Genomic DNA, 6,000 nt, shown 5'->3' on the forward strand with positions numbered 1-6,000 from the left:
AGGTTCCGAAATTTATCTTCCATTTCCCAATTCTTCAATCTATAGGTGATTATAGGTTTTCTTGGAGTATACTGTACAACTAGATCGTTCTGTGAGTTGAGCAGCGAGAATTCGAGGTAACGGGATCTTGTTTTATTCTGTTAATTTGGATGCGCATGAGATGAACTGCGGTTTGATGTAGTAAAGAAATGTTTGTATTAATTGTCCTTGGCATTTTGGTACGGTTTGTAATAGAATCAATAACTTTGCATGTAAATTAAATGACTCCATGTTTATAAAATGGTGAAACTGTGAAATGATACTCAGGAAATGTTATAGACAGGATTTGATAATGATTTTGAGTGACAGTATGATGTTAATGTTGCAGAACAGGATATAGAGTTGCAGATGAGTCAAACTTGGGTGTTTTGGGTACTGTTAGAGGAACTGAGAGGGTCAAAATGAGAATTTGGTATTACAGGTTATTCTGGTCAATTTAGATAGTTTAGGTAAGTCAATTCTAACTTGTTAGAAGTGTCTAAAGGGATAAAAACAGTTTCCATGTGGTAAAATTTGAATTGAGTTGTTAGGTTGATGAAATTGAAGATTTAAGGTGTAGATCATTGCATAACCACTAGACAATGAGGTTAAGAGGTGTTCAAATCAATTAGGCAAGTTTAATTCATCATATAAATCAAGTTGGAAGTGTTAGAAACTCATCAAAGTGTCCCAGATGCACTAAAACCAGAAAAACCTGGTTGCTGTAAAAAACTGATAAGAATAATCGATTATCTCACTTGATAATCGATTATTCTAGTCAGAACATCATATTTTCTTCAAAGTTCTCGTAAGTAATCGATTATCACATGTAATAACCGATTATCATACGTGAATAATCGATTATCATATGTGATAATCGATTATTGTTGTCAGGAAATCATCCAAGACAATTTTGAGTGGTTCTAGGGGTTTCGGGTATCATTTCTGAATGTTCTTTAGGTCGTTCTGGGGGTTTTTGACCCTTCCGGAACTGTTGGTGATGGTTTAAGAGTCTTTTTCTTTGTCTAGGTATGAGTTTAAGGGTATTGGGCTGTTTAGTGGTTTTCTTGGACTATTATGTCTATTAATGTATATGGAATGGATTCAACGCTATAATATTACGGTATTCGATTTATCTTGGCATGAGTTAAGTTTAAAGTGGAAAGTATGGTTATTGGACATAATTCCATGATCCTCAAGGGAGGTTACATGGTGGTGTCCTGTAGTTGTTGTGATTAACCGTATGAATGGCCGGAGTTCAGGATGGGGTTTATCCTGACATTCTAATGACCATCCATGCTCAATTAGAGAGTGATGAGTCATATGATGAGAATAGCAGGAGGTCCTAGTCTTGGGTGTCTCCATTTATGGGCCAAGATGAGTTTGAAACCCCTCGACAATGGCTTTGCAAAGCAGTAGGGCCACAATAAGTGCACAAACCCCTGGAACTCGACATTTCATACTAGTCCGGATGGTCAAATCACGTGGTCGGTCATTAGTATCAACAAAATGTGTTCGGTCTTAGTTTGTATTGTGTTATGGTCTTTGCATGCTGTGTGTGTGTGTGATTGTATAACATGTTAGTTAATTCCATTTAATGTATAATCTGATAGAATGTCTATTTGCTTGCTTGTATGCATATTGTTAAGTATATGTTAGTTAGAATTTGGACTTATCTTGCCTGCTTTTCAATCTAGCTTACCCTTGCATTTGTATGTGTTGTATGTGTTTGCCTTCCTCCTTGCGATGATCATCCAAATCCTTGGATGTGAGCAGAAGCTGATGATGTGCCCCTGGAGCAAGCATTGGAGACCGAAGAAGACCCTGCTTTTAGTTCTTAGGACTCCTTCTAGTTTCTATTTAAATAGTTTCTTGATTTTGACAAACTTCTAGTTTTCATCTTATTATGATCTGTATTTTGGAAACACTGTTTAGGCCTCCTTGAATCTTTAGTTGGCTAAGTATTTTGAAATATTCTAAAGCTTGTACAGTTTTAAATTCCTAGTCTATTTTGGATGAATGTAAAAACTTAACTTTAATTATATTCTTAAACTGTTTTGTCATGCTAATCATCCTATATAATTTCTTCAAATAATTGGGATGTTACAATATATATATATATATATATATAAGTAGACATTAGATATAATAGGAGAAAATAATTACAGAAAGTTTGAGTTTAATTGATTTGATTCTTAATATAGATAAGTAGCTTTTTCTATTAAGGATTATTAATTATTTTTGTCTTGTTCAAGTTTTTTGTAAACAGATAATTATCATCAATGTGTTTAAAGTTAAGAAGAGTTAGAAGTAATATAAATGACATATTTATTATCACAGAAAAGTATGATTATCTCAATTAAAAATATATAATTTTTAGGTATTTGTTGCACTTAAAGGTAAGATAAGATATTTTGATTATGTAAAAGAAAAAACTTATATGATTATTTAAAAATAAAGAATTACCACATTTGATTCAAATTATTTTCATTTTTATTCAGCATTAACTAAACGATGAAAAATTATATTGGTAAAAAAGTAGTTTTCTTTCCTTTTTAGTTTTTTTTTATCAAGTGTATTTAGTAAAGATATTTCTAAATTGAAGTTAGTTCATGTCACATCCCAATAAATATATAACAAAAGTTATAATTTATTTTAGGAGTTAACATAAATAGTAAAGGAGAACAATGGTGAATAAGCATACAGATGGATAGGAAAAATATAAAATATTATATAGAATTAAAACTTTTTACAAAAGTTGAATGTACACACGAAAGAGACCGAACGGTCAAGGGTTCAATAGGACCGAATGCTATACAAGACACTAAGCCAAACGGTTTTAAAAAAAAAAAACATTAAGCCGAACGGCTATATACACAAGATAATCATTAAAACCTAAACTAAGGACCGGACAGTCCTGCACTGCTCTCAGGTATAACATCTACGGGCTGATCAATCTGCAGGACATCCTCTAGAGTATCTTCCACAGCGCCTTCTGCTCACACCCAAAGGATGATCATCTCAATGAAGAAAACAAACCGAATGGCCAAATACCGAACGGTAACATGGGCAAAGATAGAACAGATAAGGGTAAACTTATGTAAATTTAATTAATAATTTCCAGCATACACATATACATGGAAGCCAAATAGTACAATCAACGTTACATTCATATAATCCTCATACATGCATAACTATATAAACTGAACGTTCAACTATCATAACCAACCACTTAGACACTGTCCGGACTGTATGAACCATGTAGCTCGACGTCCCTAGCACCCGGTGTGGTGTAGTAGCTGGCATAACTCATCAGCTGTCACCCGAGGTTAGTCCTACAACGATCATCTAGTCTTATGACCGCGGAACTCCTGTCATTCCCACGCATGAATAACCTTCCTCTACATGAGAAAGCGTCATCACGGAATATCAGGATCAGGATGATAGCAGAGTCTGACCATGTTCATACTTTACCAACCATAATCAATCATGAGACATTCCTCCAATGGAATTCTCTTAATCAAATTCACCTAATTTAGAAGAGCACATACCATCACATTTAGAAGAATAGACAAGATGAAGAGAATGACCGAACGGTCTAACACTAAAGGGAGAATGAAGTATCAACAATACGTGACCGAACGGTCTAACACATAGAAAGCACAACCGATAAAATTAGGTGAATAAAAGATTTATGAAGTTGACCAAACGCTCAATAACCGAATACTTTTAACAAAACCGAGTACTATATCAATCAGACCGAACGTTTGTGGAATAACAGAGTTCTCTTCAATAGGTTGAGTATCAGTACAAGACCGAACACTCTTTGGGAAAACAAGTATCAGTATAAGACCGAGCACTTTCACAATTAATTAATATTATAAACCGAGTACTTTAAGGATCAGGTGCTGGTGTAAGACCAAGCACTAAAATAACCGAAGGCTAGTCTATGACCGAGCACTTCAAAATCGAGTACTTGGTGTAAGACCGAGTACTTTTAAATCATAGCAATATTAGTTTATGACTAAGCATTTCATAAGACCGAGCACTAGATCTATGACCGAGTGCTTCACATGACCGAACATTTTATGGATGAATAATACAAATGTGAAACCGAACGCTTCATCACTTAGGTGTCAGTCTAAGACCGAACACTTGTATGACCGAACGCTTGGTTTATGACCGAACGTTCTTGACCATAATATATATATATATATATATACTAAAACCGAGAGAGAAAAAGGCTCCCTTGACTTATTAAAGAACCAGATTAGGCAAAATAGATAGCAAACAACATAAGCATCACAAGACCGACCGGTCATCAACTAACTTCAGTCATGACCAAACTGTTTAAAGGGGAGGACCGAACGATCCTAACGACCTTCGATCACAGATTCCAGAGTTCTCCAAGTTTACTACATCTACTCTAAGTTCCTAACCAATATCTAACAATTCATACAACAACATACAACATGTTATCATACCATTAAAATCATCAAACATACGTGCATTAAATCATACCTCCAATCATACGAAGAAATCATAATTAAATATCATAAGCTCCCCTTACCTCTAATTCCAGCTAGGCTTCTAATTCTTGGGCAGCAACTACTTCTAAGGTTTTCCAAAGTCCAGAGTCTAATTACAAGATAACATGTTCAGAGAAATGACTTTAACAATGGAATTATGATCGATGCAAATTGAAGGTCTTGACGTCGGGAGTAATTAATCTGAAAGGAGAAGTATGATCGAAGGAGGAGAAGAGGTTAGAATTCTAGAGAGAAATTGGAAGGTCTAGAGAGAAGGAAGAGAAAATGGTGGATTCTGGAAAATGAACTCAAGGAAGAAGATATGTTGAAATGCAGAAACTGGTGCCAAGTTTAAAATCCCACTTTAAATATGACCGCCAAAATGGACGTTCGGTCCACTCTCTTTCTGCCACATAGCTTCCACTATCTGGAAAACCACATTCCCTTTGCAGCCACACGTCTACCGAAGGCAGAGAATTAAATAACAAGTGTACCCCACTAAAGAAGGGTATTAAATGAGGTATGACAAGTTCGATATTTAAGATTTAACAGATAATGTTATAATAAAGGATAATGATATTTAGACAACATTTTTTTAACAATATTTGAACATTGATTACGTGTCAATCTGTGATTGGTCAAAAATTGCTCCTCAATAGTGTTTATGATTATTATTATTGATTATGGAGTAATTTTTGACCAATCACAGATTGACACGTAATCAATGTTCAAATATTGTAAAAAAAATGTTGTCTAAATATCATTATCCTATAATAAATGCGTGATAAAAGTTTCAACAATCATATATTTAATCTTATATATAAGATTTTTATGAATTTCTAATTATGATTGATATAATTATGATTCAATGATATTAAACTGATTACTGACTTATTTAATTTAACTAAATGATTAACTTAATGTCATTGACTTCAATTTTAGTTTTCTCACAATTACACAATCAATTTAATATATATATATATATATATATATATATTAAATTGATTGTGTAATTGTGAGAAAACTAAAATTGAAATCAATGACATTTAAGTTAATTATTTAGCTAATTAAATTAAGTTTTCTCACAATTACACAATCAATTTAATATATATATATATATATATATATATATACCAACTTATACATGAAATATGTCTATTCTTCTCTTTAAATTATCAATTTAATCTTAAAATATATCTTAATTATTTAGTAGAAAATAATAAAAAATAAATTAGTTCAAATGAAAATAAAGTTTAAATTAATACAAAATCTCAAATGTTATAACTTATGATTTAGAAAAAACTTGATAAAGAAAAGTAGTAAATTAAGTACAGAAGAAAACATTTATTTGCACTCATTATAAATTGTTATATATATTAATTTATCAATTTTTATAGTACTTATATTTAACATTATATTATTAAAATTTTATAATTAAATAATAGTGTAAATT

The sequence above is a fragment of the Vigna radiata genome, unplaced genomic scaffold (assembly GCF_000741045.1).
Source record: "Vigna radiata var. radiata cultivar VC1973A unplaced genomic scaffold, Vradiata_ver6 scaffold_179, whole genome shotgun sequence".
NCBI classification, from domain to species: Eukaryota; Viridiplantae; Streptophyta; class Magnoliopsida; order Fabales; family Fabaceae; genus Vigna; species Vigna radiata.